The 22434-nt window shown below is 39.6% G+C and overlaps 1 protein-coding gene across 10 annotated transcripts in view; it reads right to left on the reverse strand.

The window, feature by feature from the left end:
* OPCML (opioid binding protein/cell adhesion molecule like) overlaps positions 1-22434 on the reverse strand; it is a 1172302-nt gene that overhangs the window by 1096765 nt on the left and 53103 nt on the right. The gene's annotated exons all lie outside the window — the stretch shown is intronic.

Raw genomic sequence — 22434 nt, forward strand, 5'->3', positions numbered from 1 at the left:
AAGGAGAAACTGGGGTGAGGCTCTTTGGCAAATTAGGACATTTTAAAGCAGCTATTTTTATGGAGAGAGTGATGGTTTTTAAAAAAAATCTCACACAGGCCCAGCCAGGAAATATGCCTTAAAAAGACCTCAGAATATCTTAAGCCTCACTCCAAACTGAACCCGAGGCTGAAAGGCCCCCTAATTTGTGAAGCTCCTCCATGTCAGCCTGCCAAGATGTGTTTTCAATGCCCAATTTTCAATAAACTATCACAGACATAGAAAAAAAAAGGAACGTGGCCCAATAAAAGGAACAAAATAATTTCCAGAAATCATCCCTGAAGAAAAATAGGTATCACACTGGCCAAGCAAAGACTTGTTATACGCTTGTCTTAAATATGCTCAAAAAGCTAAAGGAAAATATGGACAAAGAACTAAGGGAAATCAGGAAAAAGACAGATGAACAAAATGATAATATCAACAGAGAGACAAAAATTTTAAAAGAAACAAATAGAAATTCTGGAGCATGAAAATACAAAAATTAAACGAAATATTCACTCTAAAGGCTAAACGGCTGTCCCAGTCAGACAAAAAATAAATAAATTACTGAACTTCAAGACAGGCCATTTGAAATCTCAATTCTGAAGAGTAAAAGAGAAAAACTATTAAAAAAATTAACTTACAATGCATCTTAAGGGACTTATGATGCATTACCAAGAGGACAAAATAAGAACTATCAGAGTCCCAGGAGGCAGAAAGAGGGAAAAGGGCAAAGAGGTTATTTGAAGAAATAATGAACAAAAGCTTCACAAATGTGAAGGTAAATATGGACACACAAATACAAGAAGTCTAAGTAGGATTAACCCAAAGAGACCAACCCCAAGACACATTACAATCAATCTGTTGACACAAAGAGAATCTTGAACAGAGCAAAAGGAAAGTGACTTGTTATGTACAAGTGATCCAGAACAGACTGTAAGTGGATTTCTCACCAAAAAAAAAAAAAAAACAACAACAACCCACATGCCATCACAGGCCAGAGACAACGAGATTATACATTTAAGGTGCTAAAATTTCTCTTAAAGTATCAATTGAGAATTCTAGGTTGGGTGCAGTGGCTTATCACTGTAATTCCAGCACTTTGGGAAGCCAAGGCAGAGCATCACAGAAGTCCAGGAGTTCGAGACTAGCCTGGACAACATAATGAGACCCCCATCTCTGCCAAAAAATAAAAATTTAAAAAATTAGCTAGGCGTGATGGTGCATGCCTGTAGTCCCAACTACTTGGGAGGATCACTTGAACCTGGGAGGTCAAGTCTGCACTGAGCTATGATCATGCCACTGCATTTCAGTATGGGCAACCATATATATATTTATCTTAAAGCTATACATGCTTTAAGAGACTATATATATATATATATATATATATATATAATCTCATTCTGTATTTCATATATGTATAATTTTTATGGTCTCACTCTGTATTATACTTCTCTATATAGCAAAACTGTTATAAAAAATGGGAAGTAAATTATGACATTCAAAGATAACTAAAAGCAGACGTTGTTCATTACCAATAGATTTGTTTCAGAAGAAATGGTAACAAATGTCCTTCAAGTTGAAAGAAAGAACACTCAAGACTGTCAAAATATAATGCTCTAGGCCTGGTGCAGTGGCTCATGCCTGTAATCTCAGCATTTTGGGAAGCCAAGGCGCATGTATCATGAGGTCAGGAGTTTGAAAGCTGTCTGGCAAACATGGTAAAATCCTGACTCTACTAAAAATACAAAAAATTAGCCAGGCGTGGTGGTGCACACCTGTAATTCCAGCTACCCAGGAGGCTGAGGCAGGAGAATCACTTGAACCCAGGAGGTGGAGGTTGCAGCGAGCTGAGGTCATGCCATTGCACTCCAGCCTGGGTGACAGGGCAAGACTCCATCTTAAGAAAAAAATCATATATATATATATATTTCTCCAGTAAATGTAAATACATGAACAGAAATTTTGGCCTGTAGCTCTGATTTTAATTGTTATGTTATAGTTAAAAGCCAAAAGCAAAATGAATTATAAGTCTATGCTAATGGGAACATAATGTATAAAGATGTAGTTTGTGACCCTGACATCATAAAGTATTTGGGGAGGAGGAGCTGTAAAGAAGCAGAGTTTTTGTGTGTGACTGAAGTTACACTGGAATCAATTTAACAAAGATTGTCATAACTTTAGAATGTTATATATAATCCCCATAGTAAACACAAAGAAAACATTTATAGAATATACACAAAAGGAAATGAGAAGAAATTCAAAATGTGTTACTATAAAAAGTCAAATAAACAAAATGGAACACAGTAATGCAGAAAACAAGGGACACAAAAAGCTCAAAGACATACAGCAAAAAACAAAATGTCAAAAAGTGTTTTAATCAGTAGTTACTTTATGTAAGTGGCTTAAACTCCCAGTCAAAAGACGTGGAATGACAGAATATATTAAAAGACAGAATCCAAGTGTATGCTATCTATAAGAGACTCACGTTAGATTTAATATCATCCATAAGTTGAAAGTGAGAAAATGGGAAAAGATATTCTATGCAAATAGTAACCAAAACATAAGTGATCAGGGCAAAAGTGACTAAACTAGTATCAGACAAAATAGTCTTTAAGTTAAAAACGGTTACAAGAGACAAAGAATGACTATTATATAATGATAAAGGGGTTGATTTGCCAACAACTGTAGGCATATATGCATCAAGCATCAGAGCTCCAAACTATAAGAAGTAAACATGAAGCCAGGCATGGTGGCTCACAGCTGTAATGCCGGCACTTTGGGAGCCTGAGGTGGGCGGATCACCTGAGGTCAGGAGTTCGAGACCAGCCTGACCAACATGGAGAAACCCTGTCTCTACGAAAAATACAAAATTAGCTGGGCATAGTGGCACATGCCTGTAATCCCAGCTACTCGGATGGCTGAGGCAGGAGAATCACTTGAACTTGTGAGGTGGAGGTTGTAGTGAGCCAAGATCATGCCATTGCAGTTCAGCCTGGGCATCAAGAGCAAAACTCTGTCTCAAAAAAAAAAAAAGAAGTAAACATGAAAGAATTGGAGGGAGAACTACATAATTCTAAAATAGTAGGACACTGTAGTACTCCACTTTCAGCTGTGGATAGAACAACCAGACAGATCAAATATGAATACAGAGAAATTGAGCAACATTATAATCAACTGAACCTAACACACACACACAGAACACTTCACCCAGCAGCAACAGAATATATGTTTTCTCCAGTGCACTTGGAGCACTGTTCATGTAACTCATGTATTAGGAAACAGGAAGTCTTAATAAATTGAAAAAGAATTGGCATAATACAAATTATCTGTTCTGGTCACAATAAAAGGATGAGAAAGTAACAGCAAAAGGAAAACTGTATATATTAAAGTGGAACAATATACTTTTAAACAACCAAAAAAGAAATCACAAAGAGAATTATAAAATATCTTGAGTAAAAGAAAAATAAAAACATGACATACCAAAACTTATGAGATGGAGCAAAAGCAGAGCTAAGAGGAAAATTTATGGCCATAAAGCTTACATTTATTAAAACAAAAGGTCTCAAATCAATAACCTAATTTTATACCTTTGGAAACTGCAGGAAAAAACATAACTAACTATGAAAGTAGCAGAAGGAAGGAATTAACAAAGTTTAAAGACAAAAATTTTTTTAAAGAAAATAAAGGAAGTCAGTAAAATAAAGAGTTGGTTTTTAAAACTATTAACAACATTGACAAACTTCTAGCTAGGTTGACTAAAAAAGAGTAAGAAGACAAAATTCAGCATAAAAGAAGGAACATTATTGTCATTTTGTCATAAATAGAAAAGATTATAAGGCATACTATAAACAATTGTACACTAACAAATTGTATTACCAAATGAAATTAACGAATTCCTAGGAATATACACGTTATCAGGACTGAATCATGAAGAAATAAAAAATCTGAATAGACCTATAACTAATAAGGAGATTGAATTGGTAATTTTAAAAACTCACAAAAAATAAAAAACTAGCAACAGATGCTTTCAGTGGTGAATTATATCAAACATTCAAAGAAAAATTAACACCAATCATCCTTAAACTCTTCCAAAAAATTGAAGAGGAAGGAATCCTTCCTAACTCAGCCTATGAAGCCAGCATTATTCCAGAAAATCTAGCAAATAGGATTCAACAGCATATTAAAAATATTACACATTATGACCAAATGAGATTTATTCCTCAAATGTAACGATGGTTTTATACATTGATCAGAAACTCAGTCAATCTAATAAATCACAATAAATGGAATGAAGGAGGGAAAAAACACACACAATCATTCAGTTGAGTCAGAAAAAGAATTTGACAAAATATATCACTATTTCATGATAAAAACACTCAACAAACCAGAAAAAAAAAACTAACTCAGTAAGAGCCATCTATGAGAAGCACACAGCTAAAATTATACTTATTGGTGGAAAAACTGAACTTCTTAGGATCAGTAACAAGACAAAGATTCCTGCAGTAACCACTTGCATTCAAAATAGTACTAGAAGTACAAGCCAGGGCAATTAGAAAAGAAAAAGAAATAAAAGTCACTGAAATTCTAACGGAAATAGTAAAATTATCTCTGGCTGTAGATGACACCATCTTATATAGAAAAAAACCTAAATATCACACACATGCGCTCACACACAAACACGCAAAACACTGTTAGAATTAATAAATGAACTCAGCAAAGTCACAGCATACAAAAGCCACATACAAAAATTGGTGGTTGCTCTTCTATATACTTACAGTGAACAATTTAAAAAAATTAAAAAACATAAAACACAAGAATAAGCTTAAGTATTAAAGACAATAGAGAGAATCAGTAAAATCAAGAGAAAAATTAGAAAACCAAGAAAGCAAAAGACTTATACATTAAAAATTACTAACTGTTCCTCAAAATATTTTAAGGAAATAGACATAAATGGAAAGACATCCCATGTTCATGGATTGAAAAATTTTAAATTGCTAAGATGTCAACACTACCTGGAGCAATCTAAAGATTCAGTAAAATCTCTACCATACCCAGTGATATTTTTGTAAGAATAGAAAAATTAATTCTAAAAGTCATATGAAAACTCAAGAACACCAATAGTCAATACAATCATGATAAAGAAAAACAAAGGTATATGTCTCACACTTCCTGATATCAAAACTTACTATAAAGCTTTGGTAACCTAAACTGTGGAACAGGCATAATGGCAGACATATAACCCAATGGAATAGAACAAAGAGCATGGAAATAAACTATAAAATATAAATCAAATAATTTTAAAGGTGCCAAGACCTTTTAATGAAGAAAAAAATAGTATTTTCAATAAAAACTTGAGAAAACTAGATACTCATATACAAAATATGAAATTCAACCCTTGCTTTATGCCATATACAAAAATGAACTCTCCCAGATTCGGTAATGGCTGCAAAAATAATTAAAATTTAAAAATTAAAAGATAATAATCAACTCAGTATGGACCAAAGACCTAAATACTAAAACTATAAAAAACTTAAAAGAAAATGCAAAGAAAAATTTTCATGACATTGGATTTGGCAATGATTTTTTGGATGTGAAACCCAGAACACAGACAACAAAAACAATAGATAAACTGGACTTCGTCAAAATTAAAAACATTTGTGCATCATAGACCAGCATCATCAGAGTGAAAAGGCAACCTAGAGAGTAAAAAAACAAAAGTTTGTATATTATGTATCTAATAATGGATGATATTCAGAATATATAAAGAACTACATTTCTACAATTAAAAAACAAAAACCCAATTTAAAAATGGGCAAAGGACTTTAATAGACATTTTTCCAAAGATGTACAAATGGCAATAAGTATATGAAAAGATGCTTAATATGCTAATTATTGGAGAAATGCGAATCAAAGCCACAATGAGACACCTCTTCCTGCCCTTTAATATGGATGTTATCAAAATATCAGAGAATAGCCAGGCGCAGTGGCTCACGCCTGTAATCCCAGCACTTTGGGAGGCCAAGGCGGGTGGATCATGAGGTCAAGAGATCGAGACCATCCTGGCCAACATGGTGAAACCCTGTCTCTACTAAAAATACAAAAAATTAGCTGGGTGTGGTGGCGCGTGCCTGTAATCCCAGCTATTCAGGAGGCTGAGGCAGGAGAATTGCCTGAACCCAGGAGTCGTAGGTTGCGGTAAGTCAAGATTGTGCCATTGCACTACAGCCTGGGTAACAAGAGTGAAACTCCATCTCAAAAAAAAAAAATATATATATATATATATGTGTGTGTGTATACATATATATATATATATATATATGTGTGTGTGTGTATACATATATATATATATCAGAGAATAACAGATGGTGGGGAGAATGTGGAAAAATTGAAATCCTTGTAGCATTGCTGGTAAAAATGTGAAATGGTGCACACACTGTGGAAAACACTATAATTATTCTTCAAAAATTAAACATAAAATTGATATATGGTCCACGAATTTCACTTCTGTGTGTATACCTGAAAGAACTAAGAGCAAGGAAATCAACAGGTATTTATGTAGCCATGTTTATCATAGCATTAGTCACAATAGCCAAAAGGTGAAAGCAACACAAGTGTCCACTGAATAAATGAGCAAACAAAATGTGACATGTACACACAGTGGAATATGATCCATCCTTAAAAAGGAAGAAAATTATGGGACATGCTACTGCCTGGATAAAATGTGAAGGCGTTATCTAAGTGAAATAAGCCACAAAAGGACAAACACTGTATGATTTCATGACATCAGGCTCCAAAAAATAAAAATCCCTAGGTTTGGAATATGCAGCTAAATAAAAAAGACAAAAGCAAAAGGAAATCAAAAAGAAAATAAATGAACCATATTTACAGAAGCAAAAAGTAGACTGATAGTTGCCCGGGAATGGTCAGAAAGGGAATCGAGAAATTATCATTTAATGGGTACAGAATTTCAGTTTGGGAAGATAATAAAAGTTTTGGAGATGTGGATGGTTGTGATGATTGCATCACAATTTGTACTTGATGCCACTGAAGTGTACACTTAAAAATGGTTAAAATGGTATATTTTGTTATTTACATTTTACCACAATTAAAAATGGTTATTTTAAAAAGATAATAACAACATTATTTCAAAGGTTTTTGATACACACTGCCCTCCTGAAAGGATTTCCTATTTATACTCCTACCAACACTATAAGAGCTCCACCTCACAACACTATTATTATAATTAAAATGCCTTTTAATTAACTAAATTTTAAAATAAAGCCTTCTAGATGCTATTTCTGGAGTGGAAGACAAGTGTCTATGCCATAATCCAGCTGTCAATAAACATGTTCATTCAGTTCAGCTATACCGACACCTGGAATGTGCCCCACTGAATACTTACTTCAAATTTAGCCAAAGGAGTAATTGGGCCAAGAAGTAGTATAAATCTTGGTTCTCCAAAAAAAGTTAAAAAACTAAAGAATCAGATACAGTACTGACTATAAAAATTATACAAATTACATGAAAAGATTCAAGGGGACTCCAAACATTCGAATAAATCTTCAGCAGGGTTGGGTGACAGCTGGCAGTTGATCTGGGCCGCATCTTCATCAACATCTTCACATTCAACATGTCTTTGTGTTCTATAAATTATTTCTTCCCTGGAGCTCACAGCTATCCACTGGTCCCATTAATGCTTTCAACATCATGGTGCAGAGTGCCATCTATATATGTTGGAAATATAGATTACCATCTAAGAGGCACTCCAACTCCAATCCGTCCTGCACACAAGCTGCCAGTTCATATTCCTTGGTCATCAACTAATTACGTCCTCCACATTAACACCTGAAAATGTTCTCTATTATTCATAAAGCAAAACTCCAACATTTAAACTATCCAAATGCATCCACCCAAATTTCCATTTTGTAATCATTGTCTTCAAGTCGGTCCACATGCACTTGTTTATTCATTTTGCGTTCTTTCTTTTCACAGCTACTCATGAGGCAATGTTTTTGTCCCTAGATTACAATGGCAAGCGAAATAGAGCTTTCAGTCAAACAAGAACAAGTAGGAAATAAACAGTGAATTATAAGAAAATATGATGGGCTTGAGAAGAGAAACCTGGGGTGCTTTGGGGCCACATGGCAGGAGATCCTCACTGGAATGTGGGAGACGTTCTGTAATGCTTCCCCTCATCTGAAACCTTAAGTATGAGAAAGGGTCAGAATCTTTGGAAATGGAGGAGGAACACATCAGGGCACTAATGTCTGGAATGGCATCATGTGGGAAGAAAGGTCCGAGGCAAGAAAGAGTAAGCTGAAGGTGTGTGAGAAACTAAGACAAGGGCAGTGGCTGAGGGGGACGCAAGTAGAGAACAGATCCCAGGAACACAAAGGAGGGGGATATATCTGTTAGCATGCTTTCAGAAACCTAAGTGAGAGATAACAGTGACACAACCTAAGACGGTGGTACAGAAGCAGAGGCTGCTGGCAGAGCAAAATTCAGGATCTTGCATTTGATTGAATGAATGATGGGAATGCAGTAGAAGTTAAGGCAGGCCTCGAACTCAAGGCCCTTGGACTCTGGTGCCGCAGCTCTGAGCAGTGGTTGCAGTTCGACAGTAACGTGAGGGTGAGGAGCTAGACACTGTAAAGGCTGGGACACTAGAATGAGCATGGTAGGTACGTATTTATTACCTGTGGCTGCTGCCCCAATCCCCACAAACCTGGTAGTTTCAAACAAGACAAATGGTTTCTTTTACGGTTCAGGAGAACAGGAGTTTACAATCAAGGTGTCAGCAGAACTTAACTCCTTCTGAAGGCTTCAAAAGAGAATCCGTTTTCTTGCCTCTTCTGACTTCCGGACACTGCTTGCATTCTTAGGCCTATGGGCCCTTCTTCACATCACTGCAGCCTCTGCTTCTGTTCACAGGTCTTCCTAGTGACTCTGATGCTATGACCCTCCTCCTTATCTTGTGCATACCCAAGTGATCTAGAGTAATCTCCCTATCTCAAGATTTTTAACTTACATTAGCAATGTTCCTTGATCATGTAAGATAGTTCACAGGTCCCAGGGATTTAGATATCTTGGGGTGGGGGGATGGACATTATTCTGTCTGTCATTATATGTGTAGATGAGTTTTAGTTCATTTGTCCAAATTTCTGTGTATCTGAGCATCAGCTGTGCACTGGTCACTGTGCTAGAAGCTGGGGTTATGACAATACACCTCCTACCTTTGTGGAGTTCACATTGTCCTAAGTCAACAAGCACATATATTTTATAGTATAGGTTTCATGATGCAATAGCCAAGAGGGGGTAAATTTGGTGGTTAAATTTGGGTTCTGGAATCAGACAGAAGCTCAACTCTCAGTTCCTCAACTTATTAGCTGACCTTGGGCAGACAATGACTCCTCTCAAAGTTACCTCAACTATGAAATGCAGGTGATGTTGCCGACCTTAAAGGGACACTAGGACTAAGGAGGTAATCCATGCAAAATATGTAGCCAACAGATGGCAATTATCATATTGTCATAGTCACTTTTTGTCTTACATTTTGGTTATGAATGTGCACATCCATATCCTGAGTTCAAGCATAAATATTTTTAAAGATTAAAAATATGTCTTATGCATTTGTTTAGCTACAATGCTTACAAAATAAAATGTCTGTTGAAATAAATCACTAGGTTTGGCTTCAAACTTGGGGTGTCTGAATCATAACATTCCATATTTGGTTCTATTGATCACTACCTCTCAGAGAAACCGCCTGGCAATCCTGACCCTCCCTCTTCACCTATCAACAATGCAGCTTCTATAGAGGATCAAGAACTATGTAATATAAAGTTTCTGATTTGGAAAATTTTAAGTTTTGTGTGCTGGTGGGAAAGAGCATGGGACAAAGATTTCCAAAGAGAAGTCTGTTAGAAGATAAGATGAGGCCGGGTGCGGTGGCTCATGCCTTTAATCCCAGCACTTTGGGAGGCTGAGGTGGGTGGATCACGAGGTCAAGAGATTGAGACCATTCTGGTCAACATGGTGAAACTCTGTCTCACTAAAAATACAAAGAATTAGCTGGGCATGGTGGCATGTGCCTGTAATCCCAGCTACTCGGGAGGCTGAAGCAGGAGAATTGCCTGAACCTAGGAGGCGGAGGTTGTGGTGAGCCGAGATCGCACCATTGCACTACAGCCTGGGTAACAAGAGCAAAACTCCGTCTCAAAAAAAAAAAAAAAGATAAGATGAATACTTAACAGTGTAATCCAAGGACCAAATGAAAATCAAAAGATCACTCAGGATAAGTGGCTGAACAATGGGTACAGAAAACAAGCTCTTTGGATTTGAGGAAGGTGAAGTCACTGTGGTTATAGTGCACTCTTCTGGAGGAAGGAGAGCCTGAACTGTGACCTTGGCAAATGGGTAGATTCCTAAGCAGATGGCCAGTGGAAGCACAGGTTCAGGAGATCAGGAAACGAGTTTTGCTGAAGCAAAAGGCCATTCTATGGAAAAGGAGAAAATAAGGTCAACAAGACAGTTTGGGATTAAACTATGAGAACATTCACTACCAAGCCAAAAAGTTTTAAACTCACTCGTGTAGTCAAATACCAGCCACATCTTTTTTCTCGATTTAGAGAATGTAGAAAAAATACATCTCTCATATTAATGTAAATTCAGATTAATTTCAATGGTAATACACTAATACTTCAGATTTAGTAACTTGGTTGACAAGAAGGTGGGAGTGAAGAGAAAGAAAGAAGGTGGTGTCCCTAGCTAAAGTCTAACTCATGAGACAGGTGACATCAAGGCTCCCAAAGGAACGTCTCATCTCATGTAGCCAGTACAAGAAAATGGAAACCCACTGCTTTAAAGACTTCTGGCATATCCTCGGGTAGAGTTCTGTTTTGTTTTTTTAAACAGATATTTATATTTAGTTTGGTGCTCAAAAAAGTTAACTACTGTTATTTTTTCTTTCCCAAAAAAGTTCATTTAAGAAAACTGTTGCTTTTTGCATCTGTTATGCAGTTGAACATCTGTGAACCATGAGTTAACCCACTGCTCCCCTGATGAAGTTTGAGAACATTGGGGACACCCAAGGGGCGTTCCCAGTGTGGCACTAAGACAGTGGCTTCCTACAACTGCATTGCGAGGGCCAATGCTGGGCAAAATGCACAGAAGTCCCCTGTCCTCGGAAAGCTGATAGTTTTCATCCTTGCTCTTCTCTTTCAAGTGGAAAATGCAATAGCTTTCATGATATGGATGGAAGTTGCCATGGGGTTCCTAGGCACCCCTGAGCTGTCCATACCTGATTTTTAAAATTACTTTCCACCTCTGTCTGCATTCTCAGTCCTCTGAGCATGTCACTAAAATCTCAAAAAAGTCCTCAAGCAAGTCAAATGAAAATAAATTGCACATATTGGTATATTTATAGTTATCATTTTGGCAGTTATGTATTGAATGTCTACAATGGCCCAAATTCTGGATTAATAATATTTTTAAAGACTGGAAGAGAATCTCCCCAAAATAAAGAAGGATGGCAAGAGAGGGAAGTAAGAATTATTGAATACCTCCCCCACACCATGGCAGGTGCTTCTGATGGTTCATCAAGTGGTACCATTCTCATTTCACCAAACTGAGATATAAGCCTGGTCCCATATGTCCTGAATGGCAGAACTGGTGAATAAACCATGGTCTCTGACTCCCCAGCCTTCTTCTATGACACCACCAATTCAGGATGCCCAGCTTCTTTGACCAATTGTTCGATGAATTCTCTCACTCTCCAAGTTGAGAAAAGACAACACTCATTCTGGTGTTGGGACCTTGGGAAGCAGTGGGGTGGAGGGGTGGCAGCTTTTTTATATCACAATAGATCATTTGTGTAATAGCAGATCTAAGTCTCCTCCTCGTTGGCCACTTACTACCTCTGGGACCTTGGCAATTTTCTCATCTCTACAGTAGGGATGGCAAACAACACATCATGTAAGGCTCCTAGTACCTGGCAAGTAGTAAATGCTCTCAAAATAAGACATCTTAGGTGATAAGAGCTGGCTGAAAATTTTCGCAATGTGCTTTGAAATTAAGTAGAAGTTCTAAAACAAGTGATAGAATTTAAGGGATTTTTTCCTTGCCTTTCATTGACAGTAATATGCATGGCTTCCATGCTTGTCACCACCTCTCCAGGGTCCTGTGGCAGAGTCAAAGCACAGCACTGTGCTTGCCAAGTGCCTCCCATGGCTCTCAGACCCCTACCTGCGCCTATCATTTTTCCCCATAGGATGATGCTTATACCTCGCAGTGAATGTTCCTGATTATCAAGTTATTATTTTTTCCGTAATATCCTCTACCCTCACCTGCAAGGCACAGCTGCTGAACGTATTGTACTGCTTGCCTATCCTCTTCACCTCAACCCAAACGGAGAGGCTGTAGATGATTTCACAAGGTAGAGAAAGGGGCTGGGGGAGAAAGGTGCTCAAACGTGACTCTTTTCCTGCAAGTGAAGAAAGGATGCTAGAGTGGACAGTGGAGGCAGATGCTGTGAGAATGTCAAAGTCGTAACAGCAGCTCTTTCTACTTCCCAGCACACCCGGATACTCCCAGAATGGCCCAGGAAGCCTGTGACTTCTGCAGCAGCCAAGAGACTTGAGCAGAGCCTCCCAAGTCTTCTAGGATTTAGCCAAGGGTAGCATTGGCTGCAGAAAGGGTGTCAGGTGCAGATGACTAACTCTGACGAGCTCTCAGAACCAGATTTAAAAGTGACAGTGAAGCCCTGGGGAAAATGTCCAAAGCAAATGGGATTAGAATACAAATTGTGTTTGGCTGAGAGCCCTTGCAGGCACCTTGGCCCCAAGAGATAATGGGTCCCTCTGGGATAGCTGAGAGAAAAAGGCTTTTTGACAAGCATTCAAGAGCTCACTTCACAAACACTCTGTTTATTTCTCCCCCAGCCCCTTTCTCTACCTTGCGAAATCATCTGCAGCCTCTCCATTTGGGTTGAGGTGAGGAGGATAGGCAAGCAATATAATATGTTCAGCTGCTCTGCCCTGCTGGTGGGAGTACAGGATATTACAGAAAAAAACAATAATGATTGATAATCAGAAATATTCATTGTGAGGTATAAGCCTTGAGTGAGTTCCCAGGTGACTGAGTTCCCCATGGGGAAAAATGGTAATAGAGTCACCTGGGAACTCAAGGCTGTGGCTACCGCCCCAGAGATTGGTGGGCCACCCTACCCTGGTGAGCCGGGGTTGGCTTAGACTGCACATTCTCTCCCAATAGAGAATCAGATCTGCTCATTCACTCTAAGGTATGAATGACTAGATAAGTGCTACTTCTCCAAGAAATATTTGTATCTTTATATCCCCTTGCTAACCAATCACGTGAAATAACTACAGTTATGCTCCACATAATGATATTTCAGCCAGTGATGGACCACATCTATGATAGTGGTCTCATAATATTATAATATGGTATTTTTTGCTGTACCTTTTCTATGCTTAGAGACACAAATTCTTAGCACGGTGTTCCAGTTGCCTCCAGTGTCAGCACAGTGACATGCTGTGTTGCTGTGTAGCCTAGGAGCGGTAGGCTCCACTGTACAGCTGAGGTGTGTAGTAGGCTATACCATCGAGGTGTGTTTAAGTGCATTCTGTGTATTCACACACAACACATTGCTGTCTTACAAACGCTTCTGCTCATTTTTTTTTTGCTCCAGTCTCACCCTGCCCCATCCTCAGCCCACTCCAATTCATGCCATATGTTATCACCTGCTTGTTTTTCCTAGACAATTGCTCCAATTGTTTTCTCTTCACAACAGGGCCTTGAGGAGTTTTCGTTGCTTTCAGGAAGAATTCCCAGCTCTAAACTTGACCTTCAGACTGCTCAGTATGACTCAATTGGCTTTCCAAGCCTGCAATGCCCTCACCTCCAACACAGAAGTTCCCCTTCAGCTCAGGTGTTCCTCTGACTATTTTATGAAAAATCCCCAGGTTTTTATAGATCCTACCTGGCACGTGCTGTCCTCTGTACCTTAAATGCCTCCCACCTTTCTTTGTCTTCTATAATATTCTGCTCATTGTTAAGGAGTCTTTCTAATTTGAAACTTTTCCAGAACCAACTCAGTTTGCAATAATCTCTTCCACCTCTAAACAATTTAAATTATTATAGTCTCTGACACTTAGACAGTATTACCTTATGGTAGTCGTCATTTTATTTTTACATTTAGTCTTCCCAAATTACACTGCAATAAGCCTTTTAAAGACGTGAGCTGATTTATTCTACCCACCCTGCAATCCCAGAACAATGCCAAAGACCCGCATTTGCAAGGGGCAACCTTCATTAGGGTTGTTGACTCTATGGACCTGGACTGAAGCTAATGGAACTCCACAAAACTGGAGATTTTTTTTTTTTAATACCAGAAGTCAAGTTTGAAATCCCAACTTGAAAGGAAACAACATGATTTTCTCACAAAAGAAAACACTCTTCAAAGCTTTTGACCATCACTCCCTTGAGAATGAGCTCTAAGACTGAACTAATGAGTCTATTAGAATTAATTAGAGTAATGTGAAATTATTTGCTTAATCTAGGGACAATCTCCTGGTGGAGAAAGTCCCCAGAGAGAAGCTGACCAGAGGGTGGAAAAGCCGCACGGCTCCCCCATCCCATCCTTGGGATAGATGCAGCTTACACAGCTGGTGCCAGATAATCTGGCAAATGTCACAAAGAAGGAGGGCAGGTGAGAAAGTTGGCAAAGTGTGACGTTCTTTCTTTCTCTGGTCCCCGCAGCCCTGACCAGCAAAAGGATTTCTGGAAACCTAGCAGAATGCTGTGATTCTGCCAGTCATCCCGAAGTGGGCTTGACCCTAACACATCTGACCAAGAGAGCTGATCTTTCTATTGCACTTTGTGCTTTGGCAGACCCCACCTATTGGCTGACTTTTAGAGAAAAAGTGAAAAGAGCAACTAACCATTGAAGGCAAATAGGGAAGGAAAGCCTGTCCTTTGTGCCTTGCTCAGGACAAGCACACGTTTATTTGCATTTCCAAAGATGCTTAAGAAGGTTTTTGTGGCTAGAGAGATCATTCAGGGTCAATCCGAACAAAGCTGGTTTCTGACACAGACACTCTGAAAAGGCGGAGAGTTGGCAAATTTTGCTCCCTGAGCTGTCCATGAAATCAACAAACTACATCCCAACTAAGGACAAGGCTTCTGTTAGATGATGTAGTGTTATAGGAGCTATACAGGATGAGACATGATCCCCGTCCTTGAAGACATCACAGTCTATATGGAAAGACACAACACAAGAACATTAAAGACAGCTAGCAATACAGGAAATGAGTCGTTCGGAAAGCAAGTCTATAGCTCAGCATCGGGAGGGATCACTGGAGGTTGGAGTGACTAGAAACGGCTTTCCAGGAGAAGTAGCACTGACGTCAGAACTTGAAAGGAAGATTTCAAAGAAAGAGAAGAATGAAATGGAGAAGCAAATCAAAGGAATATGTAAAATAGTGTGAAGAAGCCTTTATATACTGTCATGGAATGATCTCCAAGAAATGTTGGTAGGTAAAAGGCCAAGATGCAGAGCTGAGTGTACTGTATGCTATCATTTATGTGAGAAGAAGAGACAGAGAGCTAGAGAAATATCTGCTTGTATATCCATATAAGATTTTGGGGCTGGGCACGGTGGCTCAAGCCTGTAATCCCAGCACTTTGGGAGGCCAAGGTGATTGGATCACGAGGACAAGAGATTGAGGACAACATGGTGAAACCCCGTCTCTACTAAAAATACAAAAATTAGCTGGGCACAGTGGTGCGTGCCTGTAATCCCAGCTACTTGGGAGGCTGAGGCAGGAGAATTGCCTGAACCCAGGAGGCGGAGGTTGCGGTGAGCCGGGATCGTGCCATTGCACTCCAGCCTGGGTAACAAGCGAAACTTCGTCTCAAAAAAAAAAAAAAAAAAAAAAAAAGATTTTGGAAGGATACTGAGAACCAACGATATTATCATCTCCGGAGAGGGGAACTGGTTGGCTGGGGTATAGGAATGAAAGAAAGACACAGATATTCCACTGTACTCCTTTCTGTATCTTTTAAAATATGAACCATTATTTCTTAAAAAAAAGTAAAGAAAGAGGAACAAACTGGAGTGGAATAAGCAATAGAATACTTGCAGCATATTTTACAGACTACTTGAGCTAAAACAGACGGATTATGACAGAAGCATCTGAGAAACAGAGTTAGAGTAGTAAAATGTTTCCACAATGCCCTTGACAGGGTCTAAAATCCAATCAGTTATTTTCAAACTATGGATCTGCTATGAGTCAGGACACATTGAGGACAGAGGGAGTCGAGAAAAGGCTTCCACAGCAGACCACACTTGTAATTTGAGGGTGTGGATTAGGGAGTGGAAGTGAGAATGAAAAGTTAAGTTTGATTTTCTTTTCTACTGTCAAAAAGACAAGTGAACCCTTTTAACACACTGTCTGTCAGGGATGAAGCTCTTTTAGTTGCTTTTCTTTTCTGCACACAACATTTTACCACTAATCCTCAAATCCTCTGCAAATGCCAGAAGCCAGGCCAAGTCTTTGCCTGGTGAAACTTTACTGGTACAATATGGCCTTTCGATAAAATGCATTTCTCTGCATTATCTTCTCATGATCCTGAAGAAATAGGAGGCAATGGGTCACATGTCTTGGAGGAAGCAGCACTCCTTACATAGTCCCGGTCAGGTGCCAGAATGCCCTGATGGTATATAGCGAGCAGCATTTCAGACGTTCATTGCCACCTGGGCAAAGGTGGGGAAGAGGCTTTCACCACAAACCAAATTGCTCTTACTTCCATAATGATGTGACGCAGACCAGGCAGACCCCGATTTTTGGCTGCCATTCTGCCCGACTGAGAGCTGTTTTAGGGGATCAGGGAGCTCTCAGGGCCACATCACCCGGGCTCAGCAGGGTATCTTGCTGAGTTTGAATGCTGAGACTGCCAGCAGAGCCCCAAATAGTCCTCGGATCCAGAAATAGCCTGTGGCAATTATGTTTTGTCTTCCTACTGCAAGGAATCCTTTCATTTATTCTCATCTGTGAAGACAAATCTTCCAGTGTTTCTGGCAAATGAAAGTCCAAGATTAGCTGAAAATATCTGTGAACAGACCCTGCAGAAATAGGTAATATTCACCCCGGGTATGGAGATACTGACAGGATCCTGATAACCTGAGCAGGGAGTACTGCTGTGCCACGCTTCCCCAGCCCTGTCCCAGCCCTCTAGCAACTCCGCATCCAATCCCACCTGCCCACACACTAATGACCCAAGGAACAAAGATACGTTCCTTGGAACAAAGAACCCAAGGAACAAAGAACCATAAAGGTGCTGCATTTTCTGTGCCTGGCACTGTGTCTCCTTCTCTGGTTCATGCTGGAAACTCACAGAGGCTGAGGTTTCAAATCATTCTTCAAGAAAGATGAGTCTATAATATCACACTTACCTAGATCACTTCTGGACCTTGTCTTTGATCTCACCCTAGGGCAGGCAGCAAGGTTGACAAAGGTTAAGAGCAGGAAACGGCACAGAAACCTAACCCAGCCTCAGATTTTAAATAAACCCAGATAGAAAGGCCTGAGGATGAGGAGATGGCCTCCATTGAAAAGAAAACATATTATGTCTCTTTGATAAAAGGATGCTAGCTTTCTCCTGCAGCATCAAAGTTCCAATGAAAATGTTTTTTCAGTCTTATTTTAAAATCGTGACACTAAATAGGTTTGCTGACTTTAAAGTTGTCTGTGGTTTTAAATAATTTCAATCCTTTTTAATAGCTGAATTGCTGAATCATGTACTTAGAGACAAGGAAATAGGAGTTGGTTAGTGAAAAAGGTTACTTCATATTTTGTTACTATGAAAAAGCACCCACAGAGAACGAAGGAAAACAAAATCAGACAAGAATCAAAAAGAAAGGGGAGTCATTTTGAGAACTCTATGCATAATCTTCCCAACTGTTCCACATAAGTCTCAGAGTTCAGTCTCATGGGGCAGATCTGGACCCCTGCCTACGGCTTGTTGGTTCCATTGTCCAGTTCTGGACCACTGGCCATCTCTGGAGCTAGCTGTGTGCTCAGTACATCCAAACCACATGGATAGAGCCGGTGGAAGGGTTGGCTTCCCAAGAACTATCTGCATACTAACAACCAGAAAAAGAAGAAGAGAATGTTGTACACACTTACAAAGCTTTTTAAGAAAACACTATACTCAGCACAATATTTTAGCAAGCAACACTTTATAATAAAGACATATATGTAATTGGAATGGATTAAACTAATTGAGAATGGGCTGAGCTTAAAATGGTTAAGTTAAAGGTATTATTGACTTGCTAAGAATAGAAATAATATACCTCTTTGGTACATAGAAGACCCTGTCATCTTTTTACATTCTGTTTTCCTACTTGCTATTATTTATTTTATTTCATTTAATGAGAAAATTAGCTTATGTTTCGTATCATAAATAGTTATATTCTTAATGTAAACATGAATTTAATATTCCTTGGTGGGGGCTCTTAACTGGCCAGTCTTTGACTGAACTAGAATGCATGGTACAGAATATCACAGTCTGCTAGGAAGGAGTAGAGTCCAGATAGGAAAGTAAATGGACTCTTTGCGAGATACATGGTAAAAACCCCAGCTGTCAATCATGTTTTTCATTTTTATCAGATCCATCTACTTCTAAAGTGAACAACTGGAGATGCCATTTATTTATGAATTCAAATGACTGTTTTCAATCGCCAGCTGTTTACCAGCAATTGTTCTAGGTAAGCATGTTATCCTTAAAGAGATTACAGTCTCAGGTTGAAGAAGAATGAGAAATAGATGAGTTTCCTGTACTGTGGTAAGTTTAAAGGCAGGTAAAACCATAGGGTGCTGTGGAAGCCCAGAAAAGGCATCTCAAGCCCCACTGTGGCTGGACTTATGGGGCAAGGTAACCTTGATTCCTGGAGAAGTAGATTCCTGAAGGAGAGAAGGGCGGGGCGGGAGGAGCATGGACCCACAGAACCTAGCTCACTCTGGTTGCCCTCTAAAACTTGGCCTGAACCTACTTCTTTCAGACACAGTCTCTGGAAGAGAAGACAGATGGCAGGAAGTCGGAGTGAGAGAGAATATAGAAGAGGAGGGTATGGAGTCTCGGATGTGCTGGGGCACTGGTCTTTGAATGCACACAGCAAGCGCCTGTTTCCTTCAGAGATGATGTCAAAGAGAGAGGATGCTCAGGAGGTACCAGTGACGTGCACACATATGGGAGGGTATGCTCCTGCCAAGGAAGCACATCTTGCCAAGCAGTGCAGGCACCTACCACAGTTACCAAGAAAGTTTTAGGCAGTCCCTGGGACATGCCACCTTTAACCTTTACCCCTCAGGCCTCACACAGGGAGACTCTAGCTGTTCTTCCATGCCCTGTTGTTGTTATGAAAATATTTTGGCAGTTTTTAAAAGAATAATATAGCTACACAACTGAATGTTTCAGAAGTGATTGTTTTTATTTTTTATGGTGTTTAGGGTTTTGTTTGTTTGTTTGTTTTACCACATCACACCATGCCCAAGAGAATACAAATGTTTCAAGCCACATAGGATGCAAATGCACCAAACAGTTACCTCTTGGATCCTGCAGACCTCAGGAGAAACAATCACTTATTTCTCTTCTTTCCTTTTCACCTTTCTCTTCCTCCAATCATTTTCTGTCTTCTTCTGTTTTTTTTTTTTTTAAATCCATTCTATCCCTCTTGCATTAAATGGTACAGACCAAGAGACAACCTCACAACAGCCAACCTATGCTCATGGACTTTCTGAACAAGAAGCACTAGACAGAAAGCATCCTCTCTGTCCCATTGCAGTAACACAAGGGAAAAGGAAGTATTCGAGATTTTGCAAAAGAATAATAGCATCTTCACAGAGACGAGATTGCATCAACAACCTCTTTCCTTCATAAACCTACCAGCTCTCACTCTTTTTCTTAGGTTGAGAAAATAAGAAAGACATCAGCAGGAGAGTTGACTGCCGAAATCCAGTCTTAACCTTTGAAAATATAATTTATTTAAACCCAGCGTATTACAGAAAGCCCAGCATGGATGGCAGATTAGGTGGCCGAGGCAGCTTCAGTCAAAGAACAGGATAAACTGAGTGTCTCCCCTGAGATCATTCCTACAGGATGAAAATGCTTTCAGCCAAGATACTGAAATTAAAAAGTCCTTGCCTGGTGGGAGAATGGATGGTAGGTGAGATGGTAGTGCAGCCCTCCCAGGGGCAATGGCTAGTGAGTAGCAAACTGCATCCATTTGGAAATTTCCTTGGGAGTGCAAAGAGGATGAAAGACAAAAAGGCTTTGGAAGCTTCTAAGGACCACCAGCAAAACCACAACCCCGACAGGGATCTCCCTGTATTCACATAGCTGTCACCACTCAATTGACCTGGCAAAGTAAACAGGACCCCAAGGCACACACTGGACAAAAATCCACTGAGGTAATTCTCAACACAGAGGTCATTCCCCAGGGACTTACGGCTACTCCCTTGAGGGAACTGTAAGTAGATGGAGAGTACAACTTTTACTTATTCTCCCAAAACCTGTTAAAGTTGCTATAGACTGACCCACTGGCCAAATGGCCTGATTGGGGTACAGAGAGAAGTGGGTAAAGAGAGAGGAGAAACACCAAGACAAATTAAACACAAACTTTTTCTACTCTGATTGTTAGTTTTTTTCTGATCTGAAATGAACTTCATAGGAGAAATTTAGTATCAGTGAAATGTGCTCAATCGCACAGCTCAGATTTCAAATATTTTCCCTGTGTAGCAATCACTGGTAGTGAATTTGCCTTTTTTTCGATAAGAAAGAAGTCACAGGACATTCATTCATTTATTCATTCAACAGAAATATATTGGGCATTCGTGATGTGTTGGACCCTACGGAGGTAGTGGGCAATGCAGCAGTGAACAAAGTAATCCCAGCACTTGCATTCCTGAAGCAGATCATCCGGCAGGAAAGACAGACTTTGTCCTGGTGATGATTAATACCAGGAGTGTCACAGAGAATGGCAAGACAGAGCAAGCAGTGAGAAGCACCCCAGAGGGCCGGTGGTTTGGGGCCATTTCACACCTTCGCTGGCTCTCCTTGTCATCCTTTACATCTTGAAATCAGAACATAAAACTTCCTCCCAGAAACCTGCCTAAAAATAAGTTGGCCATTCATAAATTAGGATATCAATACAGAAGCAATGTATCATTTTCCCTCCATTTTCAGGCACTAGACTGGGTGTGTCGGGGAGAGGCGGATGAGACTCAATGGCAGAGGGCTGAGTTTTACAAACGAGAACATTCAGGAAATGGACAGCTTGACTTCGCATGACCCTCCCAATGGTTTGCCGTGGGAAGGTCAATTACAAGCCCAGCAGTGCCCCCTCCCTGCCCATCAAGGGCATGCCTGCACTTGGACAAAGTTTGGTTCTTTTTCCATTACAGTTGTTCTTTCCCACTTTTTTTTCTTTGCTCTCTTCTGTCTTCAGCACATGAAGAGTAGTCATCGCTCTTTGCCTTCTGTTTAGCATAGGGCTAGCTTTTAGGAGATGCAAGATAATAACTATCTCTGGTCTCTTTTAACCTGTTCTCTGGGGTTGTCTCTGAGGAATGGGTGGCTAGCAATATCACAAAGAGTAGATCTTTTCACTTTCAACATGGTGAATTCCCTGGTTTCTAATCCCAGTTAGCACTCCCACAGGAATACAGCATCAGACACCTGGGATCCTCAGTGTGCTAGAGGTGGCAGTGGGTGAAAAATGCACATTGCAGCCATTCAGCACTTCAAAAAGGCTTTGAATCCCATTCATTTTCAAAATTTAGGCTACAGTGGTTGGTGGAAATTTGATGGGGATTTTTTTCTTTCAGAGTAGAGGTGGACAGGACCTTTCCTACACTGTCCATGGTAAGGCAACTGTAAGGAAATCTAAGTTGGGAACTAGGATGTCCCTGGCAGGAAGCACAAACCAGCCACATGTCCACTGCAGGCCAGAAATTTCTTAGTTTGGGAAGATCCTTAAAGACAGAGGAAGGACCACAGACTTTTCTCAATCTCCTAGGGAGAACATTTATAACTTTCTGAAAGAATAAACCAGCCAAATTATGTACAATTTGTCCTCAGTTCTCTTCAGAGACTAAAAGGACAGTGATAACTTGAAATATTTACGTAGGGGTAACCAAAGAGGAGATTCTATCTGCTGCTGTTGTGAACCAAATTAGATATATTTTGAGGAAAGGGTGTATGTATATTAGATTTTAATTAAGTAGTGTTAATTAGAATCTATGAGATGTGCTTACTGCTTATCAGATAATTATGAGAAAGCCAATTTGGCTGCTGGCTTGTGACTAATTAAGTGGAATTAGTAATGATAATTATAGATTT

Source organism: Callithrix jacchus, chromosome 10, assembly GCF_049354715.1.
Source record: "Callithrix jacchus isolate 240 chromosome 10, calJac240_pri, whole genome shotgun sequence".
Lineage (NCBI taxonomy): Eukaryota > Metazoa > Chordata > Mammalia > Primates > Cebidae > Callithrix > Callithrix jacchus.